At 38.5% G+C, this 22,454-nt stretch overlaps 1 pseudogene; it reads left to right on the top strand.

Moving 5' to 3' along the window:
• The first annotated feature begins 15,381 nt into the window (after positions 1–15,381).
• LOC120195072 lies at positions 15,382–21,947 on the top strand (annotated as a pseudogene).
• The last annotated feature ends 507 nt before the right edge of the window (positions 21,948–22,454 follow it).

Below are 22,454 nucleotides of genomic sequence, written 5' to 3'. Positions count from 1 at the left end.
CCACTTCGAGCTCAAACATGTCATGTTTAATATGCTGAACTCCATAGAGAAATTTGGGGGCATACCAAATGAAGATGCCAGACAGCACATTTGTAACTTCTTGGAGGTGTGCGATTCCTTTCGCCAATAAGGAGTGCACGAAGATGTTTTGAAACTAAAGTTATTTCCTTATTCTCTGCGTGACCGAGCAAGGGCTTGGTTGAGTGGCGTTCCAGCGGGTTCAATGTAGTCGTGGAATGTTTTGTGCAAAAAAATTTTGCTGCGATATAATCCTCCGAACATGAACACCCAACTGAGGAGCGACATAGTTTCTTTTCGTCAAGCTGATGACTAATCAATGTATGAGTGCTGGGATCGATACAAAGCATTGCTTTGCAAATGTTCAAATCATGGTTTTGAAGATTGGACGCAAGTGGTGATGTTCTATAATTGAGTAAATGCACCTACGAGGATGATGCTAGATGCCTCGGCAAACGGGACGTTACTTGACAAATCACTAGCAGAAGCATTTGACATTCTGGACAGGATTGCCACCAACAATTATCAGTTCCCATCCACAAGGCTTGGACTTGGGCGCAAATCACATGGAGCTTTCGAGCTAGACTCTAAAGATAACGTGTCCGCCCAACTTTTTGCTATCACCAACATGTTGAAGAATCTGCAAAGGCCAAGTGAGGTGAGAGAAGTGAAGGTAGCCATTTCAACATGTTTATTATGCCACGATAATCATAATGAGAGTGACTGCCCGACCAATCAAGAATCCATCAATTATGTAGGCAACTTCAACCGAGGCAACAACAACCCCTATTCTAACATATATAACCAAACTTTTCGTGGGGAAACCAAGGAACCAACAATGCTCATCAACCAGTTCGGTAGCAGAATTTCAATGACTCCCAAGGTTTTCAAGCGAATATGCCATGGTATAATTCTAATAAGGGAGGTCCATCTTCATCCAACACATGTTCTTTGGAAGCTACGATGCAAGAGTTCATAGCAACAACGAAGACAATATTGCAAGACCATGCAACCTCCATAAAAAACCAAGGGGCTTTGCGTCAGAGCCACAGTTCGTCGCTGAGGGCATTGGAGAATCAGGTTGGTTAAATTACCGCGGCATTACAAGAACGACGACCAAGACATTTGTCGAGTGACACTGAAGTCACAAAACCTCATGGCAAAGAGCACTGTAGTGTGCTAACTCTATGAAGTGGTATACGAATTAATGTCGAAGACAAGTTTAGGGGAAGATCGAAGCATAATTCACCCCCAGAGACTATACAAGCTGATCAAGAAGTGCTAGAAGAAGTACCAGAGGAAGAGGATAAGGATGAGAGTTCATCAAGTAAAATAATTGAGGGATCAAACAAAAATACCAAGGCAAATTCTGTTTCTACCCCGTCAGTATAGGAAGCCAGACCCCCACCTCGTTTTTCGTAAAGACTGAAAAAACATAACGAGGATATTCAATTCAGAAAGTTTGTTGACATTCTGAGTCCACTTCAAATCAATGTTCCTTTTCTGGAGGCTATGGAACAAATTGCCACCGAAGAGACATGATCCGGGCAGTTTTATCATCCCATGTTCGATAGGAGACAAATTTATTGGGAAGATACTATGTGACATTGGCTCAAGTGTGAACTTGATGCCTACGTCAATTTTCGTAAAGCTTGGGATAGGAAATGCGAGATCCACATCCGTCATGTTGCAATTAGCCGATCATTCACATGTGTGTCCTGAAGGGCGAATTGAAGATGTCATCGTGCGGGTTGACAAGTTCATTTTTCCTGTTGATTTTTTTATTCTGGACTGTGAGGTCAATACCACAACACCGATAATCTTGGGGAGACCCTTTCTAGCTACCGGTCGTATTCTCATCGACTGCGAAAGGGGCGAGCTGACCATGAGAGTGGCTGACAAATCTGTTACTATGAATGTTTTTCGATCTCTCAAGTATATAGATGATTCTGAAGAATGCCAGAGCATTTTAGAAGTGGATACAGTAATCGCAAGAGAAGCAGATTAATTTTGCCATGACAACTTCATTCAGCTAAGTCTTGATGAGAGGCTATTCGATAACTTAAAGGCTGAAGAGCCTAATGATTTTTCTATCGAGGAATAACAAGCTAGCTTTCTCAAAGCTAACCTAGGTACGCGTTTTGAACCTTTGAATTTTGATGAATTTGTTCCTCCCAAGCCCTCATTACATCATGCTCCTACCCTAGAACTTAAGAATTTTTCACAGCATAAGAATCTAGTTTGCTAAGTGTTTTGTCATAGCATAAGAAAGCGTTAGGATGGACGATGACATATTTGAAGGGAATAAGTCCAATTATTTGCATGCACAAAATCCTGCTGGAGAAATGTCATGGCAAATCCATAGAGCCACAATGAAGATTGAACCCAATCATGAGGCAAGTTGTGATGAAAGAGATTCTCAAATGCCTTGATGCTGGAGTGATTTACCCCATTTCGGATAGCTCTTGGGTGAGTCCCATCCAATGTGTACCAAAGAAAGGAGGCACGATCGTGGTGACAAGCGAAAATAACGAGTTGTTACCTACACGCACAGTCATCGGGTGGCGAATTTGCATGGACTACCGCAACCTCAACAAGGCCACCAAGAAGTATCATTTTCCTTTGTCATTCATTGATCAAATGCTGGATCGACTTGCTGGCAAGGTATTTTATTGTTTCTTGGACGGATATTCGGGGTATAATCAAATTTCCATCACACCGAAGGACCAAGAGAAGACAACATTTACGTGTCCTTATGGCACGTATGCTTTTCGAAGAATGCATTTTGGACTCTGTAATGCCCCGATAACTTTTCAGCGCTGCATGCAAGCCATAGTTTCTGACATGGTTGAGGATTTCCTAGAAATTTTCATGGATAATTTTTCTGTTTCTGGAGATGATTTTCAAAAATACCTCGGTAATTTGGCAAAGGTACTGAAACAATGTTAGGAGGCTGATCTCGTGCTGATTGGAAAAAAATGCCACTTTATCGTGACCGAAGACATTGTTCTAGGCCAAAAGATTTCTGCAAAGGGCATTGAGGTAGACAAGGCCAAGATCGAGGTGATCGAGAAGCTACCGCCACCAACTTTTGTCAAGGGCATTCAGAGTTTCCTTGGACACGCTGGATTTTATAGACGATTCATCAAGGACTTCTCCACAATATCTAAGCCCTTGTGCACCTTGCTGCAACATAACCAACCGTTTGTATTCGATCAGAAATGCCATGGCGCATTCGAAGAGCTGAAGAAAAGACTTATCTCTGCACCAATCGTAGTTCCCCCAGATTGGACGGTACCGTTCGAACTAATGTGTGATGCAAGTGATTTTGTCGTGGGAGCTGTGCTTGGGTAACATAGAGGTAAAATCTTTCATGTTATATATTATGTTAGTCGTACCTTAAATGAGGCACAATTAAACTATACCACCACTGAGAAAGAATTAATTGTCGTGGTATTTGCATTTGACAAGTTTAGGCCATACTTGATAGGCACCAAAGTCATAGTTCACACCGATCACTCAACTATAAAATACTTAGTGAAGAAGAAAGATGCCAATCCTAGTCTCATTAGGTGGATATTATTATTGCAAGAGTTTGACTTAGAGGTAGTTGATAGGAAAGGTACAGAGAACCAGGTTGTAGGCCATTTATCTAGGCTAGAAAACATTTCTTAATGCCATGACATTTTTGATATTAAAGAAGAATTCCCTGACGAGAAAATTTTATATGCCACAGCAATTTCGTGGTACGCTGACCTCATTTATTTTCTTGTTAGTGGTGTTTTTCCATATGAATTGAATAGCCAGGGCAAAAAGAGGTTTCTGCATGATGTCAAGTTCTATTTTTGGTACTAGCCGTACTTGTTCAAGCAATATGCCGATCAAATGATTCGACGGTGTATCCCTGAAGAAGAGCAACGTAATATCTTACACCATTGCCACACAACACCCTGTGGTGGGCATTTTGGAGGTGAGAGGACTGCTGCCAATGTCCTGCAATCAGGCTTCTATTGGCCATCGCTATTTAAGGATGCCTACGAAGTTTGCAAGGCCTGTGATAGATGCCAGCGTACTGGGAACATTTCCAGACGACACGAAATGTCATTGTAAAATATTTTGGTGATACAACTATTCGATGTTTGGGGCATCGATTTTATGGGACCGTTCCCATATTCTTTTGGAAACTTATACATTTTACTCGCGGTGGACTACGTATCCAACAGGTTGAAGCGATTGCAACACCAAGGAATGACTCGAAGACAGTGCTCAAGTTCTTTCACAAGAACATTTTCACTCGATTTGGAGCACCAAGAGCCCCATTATCAGTGAAGAGGGCATCCACTTTGACAACAAGCTAATTGCAAAGGCATTATAGAAATACGGAGTGCACCATAAAATTGTCACGGCATATCACCCACAAACAAATGGGCAAGCTGAAGTGTTCAACTGTGAAGTCAAGCAGATTCTCGAGAAGGTGGTGAACCCCCGAAGGAAAAACTAGTCCCAAAAACTCGATGAAGCGCTCTGGGCATACCGGGTCGGCATTTAAAACACCTTTGGGAATGTCGCCCTTCAATATGGTATTTAGAAAAGCCTGCCACCTGTTAGTTGAGCTAGAACATAAGGCATATCGGGCAATCAAGAAGCTGAACTTGGACCCAACTCTAGCTGGGGAGAAACGGCTTCTCGATCTGAATGAGATGGAAGAGTTTCAAGCACAAGTATATGAAAATGTCAAGCTCTACAAGGAAAATAACGAAGAAGTGGCATGAAAAAATTATTTTGCCACGATATTTTTATGTTGGAAAGAAAGTGCTCCTGTTTAACTCTAGGCTCAAACTCTTCCCTGGCAAACTGAGGTCACGATGTTCAGGACCATTCGAAGTCCACCATGTTTACCCGTATGGCGTTGTGGATATCAAGAACATGGACGATGGTTTTGTATTTAAAGTCAATGGCCATCGCCTGAAGGCATACCAATGAGTCTCACCATTGCGTGACAAGACTGCACTTTTCTTGCATAAAGTTGATACTGGCCCAACATCTTAAGGATGTCGTGACATTTTAAAATTACTCATGTGCATAAATAAATGTTTATTTCGCTTCTTTTTATTTGACTATTTTATTTTTCTTTGTAAGGTTAGGGTACATACAACTTTCAACCGTACCAGCATCAGATTCTGAACACTCCAGCCTCACACAATTTTGGAAGCGCACACGTCGCACGATCACCACACCACCACAAGCGTAAAGTCAATGTACCTTGCATTGCATTTCATAGCATTTAGTTTAGTTTTACTTAGTTTTTAGTAAGCATTGAGGATAATGATTCTCTCAAGTTTGGGGGAGGTAGGGTTCTTAAATCATTGCATGATAGTATTGGTAGAATGAATATGCTATGACATTAGTAAGTGGTTGAATTTGTTTTCTGGAATAAATTAATGATGCCCGATGATGATGAATTATTGATGGCTAGAATTGAATGTACATGACTGTTGAGGATGATAGAACCAACTCTAGGACTTGTTTCTTTGAAACCTTGAATACACGATTGTATGCTTTCCATGCTTACATAACTTAGAAATTTTTTATAAGAGAATTCTTTCATGTTTTGGCATAAATGATGAAAACCCCACTTTTAAAAAAAATGAGAATGTGAATAAATGCTATGACATAACTGTAGAGGGACACTCCGTTATGCCATGGCATTTCCTGTAAACTGTAAATAAATAAATGGTAGCTATGATATATGAGTGAATGCAAGTAGTCACGGGATGACTCTACCTGACTAGCTCGGGGATGGAATGTATGCTCCCTTTCACTTAGAGTGTGGGATAGTAGGTCTGATGGGCTGACTCCCTTCGTAACAGAATAAAAAAAATGTGGGAGTAAAATTCATAAATGTCGTGGCAAAACAAGAAAACTTACTTAGAAAATTATTAGGTTTGTTAAGTATGGACTGGATACAAACATGCACACACCCACACAAAGAATCTTGCCCTAGGGGACAATACTTGATTTCTCAAACCAGTCTAGCATGTTGAAGCCAAATGTTCTGAGGGCTGAAATTCTATCCCATATAACTATTCTGTTTCTAAACTTGCCATGATATTTTTATTTTGCTTAAATACTATCAATTGCTTGAGGACAAACAGTAGCTTAAGTTTATGGATGTGATAACTCCGTAAAAAGGTCATATTTTGGGACCTTTTCACTTAAGTTATTGAATGTTTAAGAGCTCATTTAGGACCACATAGATGCATTTAGGAGCATATAGTTGCATGTGGTGGAATTAGGTTTGTCGCGGTATTTTAATTTGTCATAAGTGTTGCCTTATATGGAATGTGTTTGCTTAATTATGTGCAGGATTTGAGAGCAAGGAAAAGATAAAGGAAAATGCCGTGGCATAAGGAGATTGTTGAGCAGAATGAAAATGCCGAGTTGGATTGGCATTTTGAGAGTGAAGAAAATGAAAGAATATATTTTTGAAGCCAGTTGTCCCTATTTTCACAGGATCTTTAACTATGACCGAGAAATCCGCCTGAATCAGTGATGTCTGTTGGGTGCTCAGTCAACCATCCAGGCTGGACCATTGCCAGCTGCCTAGCAGCACCACTGCCAGCTCTGTCCGGTCCTCATGTGAATTAAGCATGATTTGGGGTATCTTTGGAATTTTGACACAAATCTTTAGGATTTTTCTCCCCTATAAATAGAGGATGAAGCCACAATGTTATACACTTTGGTTCAACCCAGATTTTAGCTTAAAAAGTTGAGAGATAATGTCTCATCTTTCTCCTTCAATCCTACTTGTCGTGGCATTTCTCCTTGACAAGCCTGAGGGAGTGGCGTCCTGAGCATCCGAGAGGAGCTAGTTTGCTAGGAGCAGTTCTTGGTGGCCGAGGGAAGCATTGGACAGTGCACGTCGAAGGCTTTCTCTCCTCCCATTAGTTATTTGCTTTCATATTTTGTTATTGGGTTGTAGGGAATGAATGAAACTTGCTTTGTGCTTGTTTATTTCGAACCCCACCATGAACTAATCCTATTTGGTGGGAGTTTACTTAGATGCTTAAGTTTTTATTTCAATGAATGGTTGTTTTTCTATGCTTCACTCTGTTTTGTTTATGAGACTTAATGCCTTAAGGTTGTAGGAGCTACCAGAGTAACCTTTCCTTAGGAGGTCTTGAGGGTTCGAGAGAATGCCTTGGCAAAATATCCTTAGTATTCGAGAGAAACTAGGGAAGAACTACATAAACAAGGGGTTTTAGGTAGTAACTAGGCCTAATCCACATTAGAGATAAGGTTAGGATTTCATTCGACTAAAAGGAGTTGTGCAAGAACGATAGGTTAGATGTTAATGTTGCCGCAAAAAGGTATTGCCGAGATATATCCTGTTATCTGAACCAATAGGATCACTGCAGGGGTTTACTCCAATCGGTTTGGCCAGGGTATCTTTAATCTGTCGAGTCCCTTGCTAGAGATAGCATAGGGCACCTCAATAGACTCTGTTGGGCAGGCTAGGCATAGAAGAAATATCATTAAGAGAAATAGACGTAGATTTTCCTAGTGACTCCTATCACTCATTCTCATAGTTGTTTTTCGTGTGAGAAAACTAAAGTCCTATATTTTAAATCCAGTATTTACATTTTAATTTGCCTTGACATTTTCATTTGTTTGCACTTATCACAATTAAACTTGCCACGACATGTCATCCAACTTGCCACGACATATTCAATTGCGACCACACTATCACTATTCCATTTTCACATCAATCATTTCATTTTGCCACAACATTCTCATTTGTACATACCATCTCTAACTTTACTTAGGTGACAAAGTAAAGTTCCTTGACAAACTTATTTGATTTCCCCAATTCCTTGTGGAGATGATACTCAACTTATCATTGTATTACTTGTTTGATTGTGTATACTTGCACATATATCTGCACTCATTCACAAATAGCGGACACTAACAAAAATGAGTCAACAAAATTATAATTATTTACTAACCGCAACACCAATGGCGATAAATAGCAACTCAAAGGGTCCATCTCTATCTGTTTTGATATGAGTTACCGACCCAGGATTTTTCAGCTTTAAATTGTGACAATAAGCCGGCAGTTGGGCAAACGATGCTTCTGGTGACCCCCTCAACAATTCCAATGCATAACATTTGGCTCTCCAAGATTGAGAATATGAGATACTAATCTTGAACCGAGCATTCATGTCAGTCATAATTTCATGTCCCCGATATACCCTTCTATTCAAAAACATTAACTCAGCCAGAAAACCACCTAACATATTTTTGTTTGCCTGTTTATATTGAGGAAAAACTTGGGTTCTTGAACATGTATGTTTATCAATAAAAGTCCTAACTTGAAACATTTCGCAATCTTTTATCCTCTTTGCAATCATACGTCACGTACAGTTTTTGTCAATTCTACACTTTGTTTCAAAACGATCTTTGCTTGATTTGTTAACTTTTAGATGATAGTCATCTTCCACACATTTTGTATAAAAAGCTATCTTCAAGTCTTCCTTTGTATCAAAACAATCATCTTTCTTGATACAAATAACTTTGTGTTACAATCAACTGCTATCTTTACCAACTCTTCTTCTGGTATCGAAAGTAATTCTGGCATTTTCCAGTTATACTCCCGTGGCTCTTTTTTAACAACCTTTATATTGCCATGAATTTTCTTTTTCTTTTCTTCGGGGACTTTTTTTTCTTGTTTAGAGTTATATGAATTACAGAATGGATGTTCAACATGTTCTTTCACAGCCGTAACTTCCTCCTCATTATCATCAACAACATCTTCCTCGACAACGGCTGTTTCATCTTCTTCTTGACTTTTACCCCAAATCTGATATGAATCATCATCAAAATCAAGGTATTGACCAATATCAAAATCATTATTATAATAAGCATGGTATGTTTCTTCTTCTTTACTTTTACCCCAAATCTGATCTGAAACATCATCAAAATTTGAGTATTGACCAAGATCAAAGTCCGGGTATTTACCAAGATCAAATTTCGAATACTGACTAGTGCTCACATTTTTATCTGTTGGCTCATCATCGTCTAACTGGTCAATACGAAAACCTGAATTTGGGTCTGTAAATTGATTGAGATTTGGATTAGGGAAAAGTTGTGGATTTTGAGATTGTGTTTGATATTGTGTTTGGTATTGGAAATGTGGTGAAATAAAAGTTTCTTGGTGATGAAATTATGGTAGAACCATGAATTTTTTAGGTTGATAACAACGTTGTACATTGTGAGCACCATAAACTGGGGCTGAAGAACTTAGTTGATTACTACCCGTTACTGACCCAACTTCACTACTTCTTGGTTCAACGACATACAATGCAACATCATCTTGCGAAACACTAATGCAAGCAATGAATCGTTCAACATCTTCATTGTCGGTTAACAAATAAACTTTACACTTTCTCTGATAAGATTGCCTAAATCCACTTAGAGGCTCTAAACTCAATTTCTTTGAAACACGTAACATTAGATTTTCATAAGTTAACTTTTTTAATGACAGTTTTAGTTGAAGATTCATAGGTAAAAGCATATATTGTACAACACCATTAACATTCTCCCATGGCACTCCATAACACAAATCTATCCAAACATGATCAACATTAGATGATTTTATTCTACAAATTGTAAATAAAGTAATTTACTAAATAAACGAGCTATAAACTAGATATCATCACTAACTTAGAGAAAAATATACATTTATTAAGTTGATACTAGATAATTTGGGAGAGAAATCATTGAAAAATTATATAGAAATAAAATTATGTTGAAAAGATTAGAGATGGGGATGAATTTTGTCAGAATTGAGACTGATGTCGTCGGAGAAAGTGAGAGATGGAGATGAACTGAGTTGTGATTTAGGGGTTTAAGTTATGATTTGTTGTTGCTGCGTAGTTTATATACCCAAAATATTTACGTTGCGAAATTAAAAGCTAAGTTACGAAATTTAAATTCGCATTGCGAATTCGAAGAATCGAGTTGCGAAAACAAAATTCGTGTTGCGAAATTTAACCCCGCGTTGTGAATTAGAAAATCTTGTTGCGAAAAGGAAACTCGTGTTGTGAATTTAAAAATCGATTTGCGAAAAAGAAATTCGTGTTGCGAAATTGTCAAATTCGAGTTACGAATTTGGAAACGGTGTTGCAAAATTGGCTTTCGTGTTGCGAATTCGAAATTGAGTTGTGAATTCATTGGTTATTTTTGTAAATCCAAAAAATGTTGGTTAAAATCGTATATTATAAGACATTTTGGGTCACTCAAGTTATTTTCTCTTTATATAATATGTTAATTTGACCAAGCTTTGGATGCCTGAATGGCCAGCCTAATCCAGGGATAGAAGCAACTTAGGTCACATTTTTTATTCTTCTTTTCAAATTTATACTTCTTAAATTTAATTTTAATTCTAATTCACTTAGATTTAGAATTATATTTTGTATGATTTTATTTTAAATCATACAATTTATATTAATTAAAAATTATTATTATTATTTCCATGTGCTATAATGATTTATAGTATAAAAATTATTATTATTTAGGTTTAAATATATAATTACACCTTGAATTATATTTTTTTACCGATTTGTCTCATAAAGTATTTTTCGAGACATTTTATCATTTCAACTATAAATTTTTAACCAGTTAACCCCAAATAATTAACACCATTAAAGAAAAAAGTCATAACTAATCAAAACAAGACACGTCACAACTTCATTTTAATTTTTTTTTCAAACTGAATAAATAAAAATAAATTAAATAAATAATATTTTAATTATTAAAATAATATCAAACATTTCTCTCACCACTCCCTCTCCCTCACATGTTACCTTCGCCGCTTGCTCTCCTCCATCACCGGCCAACTCCGCCCAATGCTTATTTGAATGCACTCAAACAACGTTGTCCGTTCTTTGTGAGTACTTAATATGGGTGCAGATATGTGTGCAAGTATACACAATCGAACAAGTAATAAAGTGATAAGTATAGTATCGTCTCCACAGGGAATTGGGGAAATCAAATAGGTTTGTCAAGGCACTTTACTTTGTCACCTAAGTAAAGTTAATGATGGTACATGCAAATGATAATGTTGTGGCAAAATGAAATGACTGATGTGGAAATGGGATAATGGCAGTTTGGTAAAAAATGGATATGTCGTGGCAAATTGAATTGTGAAACATGCAAGCAGATGAAAATGTCAAGGCAAAATACAATGTAAATACTGGATTTAATTTATAGGACTTTAGTTTTCTCACACGACAAGCAACAATGGGAGTGATGAGAGTCACTAGGAAAATCTAAGTCTATTTCTCCGAATGGTATTTCCTCTATACTTAACCTGCCCGACAGAGTCTACTGAAGTGCCCTAAGCTATCTCTAGTAAGGGACTCGACAGATTAAAAATGCCCTGGCAAATCTGATTGGCGTAAACCCTTGCAGTGATCCTATTAGTTCAGACAACAGGATATGTCTCGGCAATACCTTTTTGTGGCAACATTAACATCTAACCTATCAGTTATGCTCTACTCCTTTTAGTGGAATGAAATCCTATCATTATCTCTAAGGTGAATTAGGCCTAGTTACTACCTAGTACCTGTTGTTTATGTAATTCCTCCCTAGCTTCTCTCGAAGACTAAAGATAAACTACCTAGGCATTCTCTCGAACCCTAAGCACCTTCTAAGGAAAGGCTACTCTCGTAGCTCCTACAACCTCAAAGCATTAAGTTTCATAAACAAAACAAATTAAAGCATAATAAAACAACCATTCATTGAAAATAAAACTTATACATCCAAGAGAACTCCCACCAAATAGGATTAGTTCATGGTGGGGTTCGAAATAAACAAGTTCAAGACAAGTTTCATTCGTTCCTTACAACCCAATAACAAAATATGAAAGAAAAGAACAAAGGGGAGGAGAGTAAGCCTTCGACGTGCACTGCCCAATGCTCTTCTCGGCCACCAAGAACTGCTCCCAGCGGACTGGCTCCTCTCGGATACTTAGAACGCCACTCCCTCAGGCTTGTCAAGGAGAAATGCCACGGTAAGTAGGATTGACGGAGAAAGATGAGACTTTCTCTCTATAACTTTTTAAGCTCAAATCTATGTGGAACTAAAGTCTCTAAAAATATGGCTTCATCATCTATTTATAGGGGAAAATTAACCCTTGAACTAAGAGTTGACTTTCCCAAACCATGGTTAATTTTGCTTGGGAGTCGGGCAAGACAGGTGATGATACAACCTGGGTAGCTGGCATGAGTGATCGACATAATCCCGTTGTAGGCGCCCAAGGGCAGATATGATATACAGGGTTAGGCGGCGTCATCAGCAGAACCGGCGGTTGCAGTGCCGATCCCTCTAGGCGTATCTTCGAGGTGGATTTCTCGGGCAGAGCTCTCAGACAGTTGGATATAACTGACTTCAAAAATATCTTTAAGCACTTTCGAAATGTCGGTTGAACTTGGAAAATTCATTTTTCTCAGCAATCTCCTTATGTCACGAAATTTTCTTTCCTCTTTTCCTTGCTCTCAATACCTGCACATCATCAGACAAGTACCTTTCCCATAAAGCAACACCACTGTAAAAATAAAATGCCTCGACAAACCGAAATCCACCACATGTAACTAAATGCTTCTAAATGCCTCTACATGGTTCTAAATGAGCCTTTAGACATTCAATAACTTAAGTTAAAAGGTCCCAAAATGTGGCCTTTTACAGAGTTATCACACCCCCAAACTTAAGCTATTGTTTGTCCTTAAGCAATGGATTGTAATAAGTAAAACAAAAATACCATGACAAGTTCATAAACCATATATTTTCATGGAATAAAATTTCAGCCCTCAGCACATATGGCTTCAACATGCTAGACTAGGTCAAGAAATCTAGTATTGTCCCATAGGGCAAGATTCTTTTTGTGTGCGTGTGCGTTTTTGTATCTAATCCATGCTTAGTAAACTTAAAAATTTTCTAAGCAAGATTTCTTACTTTGCCATGACATTTTCAAAATCTACTCCCACCTTGCCTTTCTTTTCTTTTATTAGTTCTGCTACGAAGGGAGTCAGCCCATCACTCTATCATCCCACACTCTAGGTGAAAGGGAGCATACATTCCACCCCAGAGCTAGTCAGATGGAGTCATCCCGTGACATCTTTCATTCACTCATATGCCATGGCATAGCGGAGTATCCCTCTACAGATATGCCTAGGCATTTATTCAAAACTTCAAACTTCTTTTCTTTTTTTAAGCATAGAAACGGGGCGTTCAACAGTCAAAGTTTTATGCCACGACATTTTAAGAATTCTCTTATAAAAGATTTATAAGTTTCTCAAGCATGGAAAACATACAATCGTGTAATCAAGGGTTTCAAAGAAGCAAGTCCTAGAGTTGGTTCTATCATCCTTAACCAGACATGTACATTCTATCCTAGCCATCAAACTCATCATCATCTGGCATCCTTAATTAATTCCAGAAAACTATTCAGGCAATTACTAATGTCATGACATATGTATTTTACTACTACTATCATGAAGTGATGCGAGAACCCTACTTACCCCAAACTTGAGAGAAGCATTGTCATAAATGCTTACTAAAACTAAGGAAAACGAAACTACAACTATGAATGCAATGCTAATGCAAGGTACATTGACTTTAAGCGGGTGGTGGTGTAGCGGCTGTGCGACGAGTGCACTTTCTCAGCTTGGCGGGGCTAGAATGCTCAGAGTCAGACACAGGTGCGGCTGGAGGAGTGCTGGGTCCTTCTGGAACGGCTGGGAGCGGGGGCTCCTGATGCTGAGATGCCTTCCTAAGGCGACGTCGACTCCTACGCAAAGGAGCTTACTGTGGCATATCGAATTGTGGCTCATCGGTTGACTCGGTAGGGAATAGTACTTCAGGGTTCTCTTCTTTTATTGGTGCAGCAAGTTGCGGTATATCAGGGTGTTTTGCCGTCAAGGATTCAACATGTTGGGGAGATTTTGGATAATGAGCGAGTTGGAGGTTGACTTCTTGATCGGCATCGGGTGGTATAACATGGACAAGATCAGGGTCTTTGGGCTCTTCAACGTCAGCAGGCTCTTCAGGTTTAGCAGGCTGGGGACTCTCTATACCATGCGATTAAGGGGCATCGGTATTGGCATGACGAGGTGCTTCTGCATATGCCTCGGCGTCCTCATTCTGTGGCACGAGTATGCCAGGGAAGACATGAATGGTGAAGTTTGTGTGCGGGAGGAATTCCATCAAGGCGCTGGTGAGAAATTCATCTCGACGTTTGGCATAGGCGAAATATGTCATCAGTTTGTCAGACAACTGCCCGACATGCTCTTGAGTGCACTGGATTGCCTGCTCTAGGGCATCTGAATTTGCCTTGGCATGTGGAGATGGTAAAACGCGAGATGTGAAACCCTCTTTTTCCTTCCCCTTTGATTCCTTCAATCCCAACAACAAAAGGATCTTCACTTTGGTAATTCCAGCAATACCCGGTAAAATCTCATCAAACACTTCTTCATGAACCTTCTTCTTTCGGCATAAGGCGGTGATGAGATTCGAAAATACCAAGGCACTCGCAGGTCGCTTCAGGCACAGATGAGCCTATTCCACGATAATTTTCCCTACATCAATGGCTCGTCCGAATATGATTGAATGCAACAAGAGCATCCACTGGCAGGACACGGTAATGTTGTAGGACGTGGGTAAAAGTTTGTGCTTCATGAAATGATTCCACAACTTCACTTGCGGGAGCAGCCTCTCATGGTCCATGGTCTTACGGCTCATTTGCTGACCGTTCTATTGAGAATCGGGAAAACAAAGGTCTTCCAGGATGCCTTGGTATGTTTCATTGTCAGCTTCTTGAGCGAAACTGGCATGGTGGTCTTCAGCAACCTGCAGTTTAAAATAACGATTAATGGCAGAAGGAGTAAACGAATAGAAATGCCGCGAACCGTCACAGTATGCTGGTTTGGCTCGGATATATTGGAGTAAAACTCTTTCACTGGCATGGTGATCACTCTGGTATAGCACATCGCTTGGTCAACACCTGCTGAGTAGAGCACCGACGACCAATAAACAAAAACCGTAGGCAAACGCATACTCCGCCATTGTTGTCAACAAAGTCTTCACTGTTAACTTCTCTTCTCCATCTGTAATGGGATCATTCTTCTTCTTCTTCTCTTCATCATCATCATCATCTCTTTCCTTGATTCCTATCATTTTTCTATCTCCGGGGCTTCTTTTTCTGAATTTATCTACCCAAACTTCACTGCTTCACACTTCATTTTCATTGAAAACAATGGATCCTTCTTGTTCTCCCGTAACGGAACATTCAAAGCTTCCATCTAAAATCCAAAAACTCAGGAAACCAACTTTTACTTATGCATCATACACGTTGAATCCAACACCATCATCTGGTCAGCCAATCGTGATTCTTCCGTCTCTAGCTCCGGTGAAAGGATTTTTCTGTGACAGGAATTAGCGTTACTAATTCAGATGATGATCTTAAATGGTCAACCCCACTGTTACAAGCTACAGTTTGTGCATTAACGTTGACTGATATGGGAAATCTTGTTTTGCTCGATCAATCCAATGGTTCTTTATAGAAAGCTTCCATTATCCTAGGGATACGATTGTGTTCGAACAACGGCTCTCGGTCGGTACGAATCTGTCAAGTGTTATCTCTGTAAGTAACTTGTCGACCGACGAATACAAATTAGTTGTGACTGGTTTTGATGCAATATTGTGTTACAAAATACGACTATCAGATAAAGCAAAATCACAACTGATAATTTGGAAAAATAAAAATGAAGATAAAAGAGACACAAATTTTACATGGAAAACCCCTAAATAATATAGGGTAAAAACCACAGGCAACGGTAAAAGAATTTCACTATGAGAAAATAGGAATTACAATTTCTCTCGATCTACCAAGGAGAAAACAATAGCAATTCTCTCTTGATAAAAAGGAGAAAACAACTCTCAAGAAACCCTCTAAATTCTCTAGTATTGGGAGAAAGCTAGAATGATTTGGGATGATTTTGAAGCTAAATGAGCTAGGGTATTTATAGTTGAAGCTTAAGGACTAATCTTATAAATATCTTAAAGTCTAGGGACTAAAGTTTATGATTATCTTATTTAATTTTATTCAACAAAATCAAGCTCTTTTTGACTATACATCATTCGGTGCCTAATTGTTGAAAAATTGCCATACCTTTTTTTTCAAAGTTGCACTTTCGGTGCAACTTATATTTTCAACAATCTCCCACTTGAAGCTTTGATTGGAACAATCTGCTATGTTGTCTTTGGTATGGATCTTCTACATATCTTCCGTCCCTTCTTCCAGCTTTTCACGAATGAAATGGTATTGAACTCATATGTGCTTTCTCCTTGAATGAAATATTGGATTCATTGCTAGATGTAAGACACTTTGACTGTTACAAAATAAAGAGACATACTCTTAATTGTGTCCAAGCTCCTCCAATAACATCTTCAACTAGATTACTTCTTTACTGGCTTGTGTAGCTGCTACATATTTTGTCTCTGTTGTGGATGTAGCCATAACTGACTGCAATTTTGAAACCCAGCTTACAGCTCCACTAGCAACTTTGAACACATATCATGTAGTAGATTTGCTTTTATCCAAATCTTCTGCATAGTCAGAATCGACATACCATTTGATAAGTAAGTTTGATCCTCCGTAACATAATGTAACATTTGAGGTCCCTTTGATGTATCTCAGGATCCTCTTTACTGTATATCAATGCTCTTTGCCTGGATTCGCCATGTACCGACTAACCACTCTCACTGCTTGTGCAATGTCTGGTCTTGTGCATATCATAGCGAACATTAAACTTCCCACTGCCGATGTATACATCACTCGAGACATCTCCATCCTCTCTTCTTCACTGCTAGGACTCATACTGGAGGATAATTTGAAGTTAATAAGAAGAGGGGTAGAAATTGGCTTACAATCTTGCATGTTGAATCGTGACAAGATTTTCTTCAAGCAATTCTTTTGTGAAAGCTAAATCTTCCTATTACTTCTGTCTCGGTGTATTTGCATACCTACAATCTTGTTTGCTGATCCCAAGTCCTTCATTTCAAATTCCCTAGCCAGTTGTGCCTTCAATTCTTCAATATGATCTTTGTTGGGTCCTGCAACCAATATGTCATCCACATATAACAGCAATATAACAAAATCGTTATCACCAAACCTCTTGAAATAGGTATGCATTAAGTCATCCAAGGCACATAATGAAGGAATCAAATCTTATAACCTTGGCACCTATACTATACAGAGATTTGTTCAACTTGTAAACCAAGTTCTTCTTTTCTTTTTCTTTAAAACCTTTAGGCTGGAGCATGTAAATCTCTTCTTCAAGATTTCCATGAAGAAAAGTTGTTTTAGCATCTAGCTGCTCTAGATATAAATTCAATTTAGCATACATTGCCAAGACTACTCGAACTGTTGTTAGTCGAACAACAGGAGAAAAGATTTCATTGAAATATATACCTTCTTTTTTAGCATATCCTTTGACCACCAGTCTTGCACGATATATCTCCACTTGATCGTCCATTTCGCTTGATTTTGAAGACCCATTTATTTCCAATTGGCTTCCTTCCTTGTGGTAGTGGCACAAGGTCACATGTATTATTTTTATGAAGAGCTTCAATTTCTTCTTGCATCGCCATCATCCACAGTGAAGCATCTGAGTTGTTTATTGCCTCCTGGTATGTTGATGACTCACCGTTCTTGTTATAAGGCATTATGCAATATTACCTTCTATAACATAATCTGAGTGCCAATTGGGAAGTTTTCTCACACTATCTGATTGACGAGTTTGGAGCTTCAGAACTCTCTGGTTCTTGTTCATCATGTGCTGGTTCTGCTTCAGAATAATCTCCTTGTTCAACCTCCTTTTCCACATTATGTGTAGTCTCTGACTTTTCAACGTTATCATCATCTTCTTTTCTTTGTAGTTTATCTTCTACAAAGATAACATCCCTGTTGATGATCACTTTGCGGACAGTGGGATCCCACAAGCGATACCCCTTTACATCATCAGCATACCCCAAGAATTTGCATTTCCTGGATTTTGGATCTAGCTTTGAAATTTCTTGGAGTGTATATCACGTACACAATACTTCCAAATACATGGAGGTTTAAATAATCAGTTGGTTTACCAGTCCACATCTCCATTGGTGTCTTCAGCTCTATTGCAGTTGATGGAGCTCGATTCACCAAATAACAGGCGGTATTGACTGTTTCTGCCCATAATGATTTTTCTAGGCATGCATCCCTCAACATTGCTCTTGTTATTTCTAAAAAGGTTATGTTCATCCGCTCTGTCACTCCATTTTGTTGAGGAGTGTTCGCCACTATGAACTGTCTTTTGATGACTTCTTTCCTGCAAAAGTCATCAAATTCTTCACTTATGTATTCTCTCTATTATTTTTTCTGAAACACTTGATCTTATTTCCAGAATCAAGTTCCACCCACGTTTTGAAGTTTTTGAAAGTTGAAAACACGTCTGACTTTTTCTTAATAGGGTACACCCAACATCTCTTGGAGTAGTCATCAATAAATGAGACAAAATATTTTGCTCCGCCTAAGGATGTAACTGGTGCTTGCCATATGTCAGAGTGAACCAATTCTAGAACACTTTTGCCTCTAGAATTTGATGTGTTGAATTTCAATCGGTGTTGCTTACTTGTTATGTAATGCTCACACAAAGTAAGTGATACCTTTGTTAAGCCTGGAAGTAGCTTTTTCTCCACAAGGACTTTCATTCCTTGTTCTGAAATGTGTCTAAGTTTCTGATGCCATAGCATTGCAGAATCTGAGCTACATGAGGCAACAGAGACTTCTGCTTCTAGCAAAGTCTCTCTCTTCAGCATATACAAGTTTGCTGCTATCTTTTCGCCTTTCATCACCACAAGCGCTCCACGAAACACCTTCATGATTCCTTTCCGTATTTCAATCTTTCTTGCATTATTATCCAACAATCCGTAGGATAATAAATTTTTCTTCAGGCCTTTCATGTGCCACACATCTCGAACAACTTTAATTGTTCCATCATACATCTTCAATTTGATGGTTATCACGCCAACGATCTCTAAGGCATGATCATTGTAACTATACACAGATCCTCCTGAGACAGGTTCATAATGATGGAACCATTCTCTTCTTGAGGTCATGTGATATGTTGCTCCTGAATCAATTAGCCATATATCTACAAAATTTTTTCTACCTTCCACGGTGGTTGACGCTTCACAACATAACATCTCCATCATCTGAAGTGTTTGCGGTATTACCTTGTGGATTGAAGTTTTTATTTAGACTCCAACAATCATTCTTCAAGTGACCATTCTTTTCACAGTTGTAGATATTACACACTCAAATCTGGCTCGGATACCAATTGTTGCGGAATACGACTATCAAATAGAGCAAAATCGCAACTGATAATTTGGAAAAAAAAATGAAGATAAAAGAGACACAAATTTTACGTGAAAACCCCTAAATAATATAGGGTAAAAACCACGGGCAACGGTAGAAGAATTTTACTATAAGAAATAAGAATTACAACTTCTCTAGATCTACCAAGGAGAAAACAATAACAATTCTCTTGATAAAAAGGAGAAAACAACTCTCAAGAAACTCTCTAAATTCTCTAGTATTGGGAGAAAGCTAGAATGGTTTGGGATGATTTTGAAGCTAAATGAGCTAGGGTATTTATAGTTGAAGCTTAATTACTAATCTTATAAATACCCTAAAGTCTAGGGACTAAAGTTTATGATTATCCCATTTAATTTTTTCAACAAAATCAAGCTCTCTTTACTATGTACCATTCGGTGCCTAATTGTTGAAAAATTGCCATACCTTTCTTTTCTTTCAAAGTTGTACTTTCGGTGCAACTTATATTTTCAACATATTGTAGTGGCATCAACAGAGGTATTAGCAACTGTCGATGGATACCAGTGCTTATATTAACTTGAACTATGTTGTTGAGTACATGGCAATAAACGAAACAAGACTTTATCTCCTGGGTCGGAACGGATCGGTTGTTGCAATCTGGGTTAACTTATCGACGACCCACTTTCTGATTTCCAAGTTAGGTATTTCAGGTCAGTTTTATGTAAGCAGTTTTTCTAGTGGCAAATGGGTTCAGGAATTTTTTTGGCCCCATTGATGGTTGTCAAATTCGACCAGTTGTCATAAAATGGGATTATGCACCTCTACTTCAACCTCGATTGCCCCCGATATTCATGTCCCTTGGTTTTCATCCAAGCTTCACAAAATATTAATGGTTGTTTTCCAAATAATCTCTCTTATTCTTTGCTAACTGCATGTGATTCAACCAATAATGTCACTGTTACCAAGTCAAATTCCTCAGATATTTCATATATGAAACTAGGCTCTGGCATGGAGTATTTTTCTATTATTTTCTCTCACCCTGAAATATACGGTGTAAACTATTCTATTTGTCAAGATTTATGCTCGGGGAACTGTGCATGCTTGGGAATTTTCTACAAAAATTCTTCCATTCTTGTTATGTGCTTGAAAATGAATTAGGCTCTGTTATATTAAGCAATACCGTTGAAGATGATCTTCAAGGGTATATTAAAGTAGTCGTTGGAGTTGGACTACAACAATGATAGCAATCGAAGCTAAAACTTCCCCATGGCTGCCATTGTGCTCTTACCTTTCACTGGCATTTTCCTCTTAGCTGCTCTGATTTTCCTCTGGTGGAAAGTTGGAGATTCAACAAGTCTGAAGAGATAAAATTAGGCCACCAAAACTCGTTTGATTCAGATGATCTGGATGGCTTCAGCATTCCAGCTTGCCCCAGAAGTTCAATTACAAAGAACTCGAATTAGCCACCGAGAATTTCAAGACCCAAATAGGAGCAGATGGCTTCAGTGTTGTATACAAAGGCACACTCCCTGATAAAACTATATTTGCAGTAATAGGGAACATTCACCATGTCAATTTGGTTAAACTAAGAGGATTTTGTACCCACGGAAGACAAAGGTTTTTGGTGTATGAGTATATGGACCGAGGCTCATTGGATCGACCCCTCTTCGAAAATGGTTCGGCCTTGGAATGGTAAGAAAAACTCGATATAGCACTCGGGACCGCTCGTGGGCTCGCCTACTTGCACGGCGGTTGCGAGCATAAGATCATTCATTGCAATGTTAAACCAGAAAACATTCTTTTACATGATCATTTCCAAGCGAAGATCTCTGATTTCGGCCTCTCAAAGCTTCTAACACCGGAACAATCCAGTCTCTTCACAATAATGAGAGGCACTCGAGGCTATCTTGCACCCGAATGGCTTACAAAGTCCGCCATTTCCAAGAAAATCGACGTTTATAGCTTCGGGATGGTTCTGCTTGAACTGATGAGCGGTAGGAAAAACTGCTCCTTGAGATCAAACAACCTACAAGCAATGGAATCAACAGCGGTGGAGCCAACAACTCCTCATCATCATCGGTAATAGGATTGGTTTATTTTCCGCTATTTGCACTGGAGATGCATGGACAAGGTAGATACTTGGAGCTCGCAGATCCCAGACTCGAGGGGCGAGTAAACAATAAAGAAGTGGAGAAATTAGTGCAGATTGCTTTGTGTTGCGTTCATAAAGAGCCTGTACTCCGGCCGAGTATGGCCACTGTCGTAGGGATGTCAGAAGGTGGACTTCCTTTAACTCAGCCGATAGTTGAATCATTGATATTTTGAGGTTTTATGGCCGCAGATTTACAAAGGCTTCCAAGGTGGGCGAGGAAAATAGGCAAAGTGATGACCAGTTGATGATATATCAACAACAAAATGGTACCCGTAGTAGCATTGTTACAACTGCTTCAGATACTTTTCTTTTATGTCTTCACAGCAAATCTCAAGCCCCATATAATCTATGAATGGTTTTCAAACTTTAATTGTTGTTGTATAAACAATATTTTGTATGTTTGAAAAAGAAAAGAAAATCATACACTAGGGGGGCTGGTTGTATTTGATTCGGCTTTTTGTAAAAGTATTTGTTGGAGAAGTTATTAGGAAATTATTTTAATAAATTTCAAATTAAATATTATTATTATTATTATTATTATTATATTTATAAAAATATGATATATTATACGTTCAAAGATAACAATAATTTATCTTCACTAAGATAATATCTGATGTTTGAACCCGAGTTTCAAAAATAATAATAATTCTTTAATAAATAAGGTGTTTGGTTTGTATAATTAGATATTATTTTAAATAAAATTTTCGGTTAGTTTATGAATTCAGTTAAGACACGTTCAAGATTAGACCCATAATTTAGGACATTTCATTTAAAACCATGAATGATTTTCCATAGGTATATCGAATCATAGCTAAACACGTATACATTAAACGACCACCAGCCAATCAAAAT

Source organism: Hibiscus syriacus, unplaced genomic scaffold, assembly GCF_006381635.1.
Source record: "Hibiscus syriacus cultivar Baekdansim isolate YM2019G1 unplaced genomic scaffold, ASM638163v2 tig00117005_pilon, whole genome shotgun sequence".
NCBI lineage: Eukaryota > Viridiplantae > Streptophyta > Magnoliopsida > Malvales > Malvaceae > Hibiscus > Hibiscus syriacus.
Note: the sequence above shows the minus strand (reverse complement) of the source record. Positions and strands in the feature narration are given on the sequence as shown.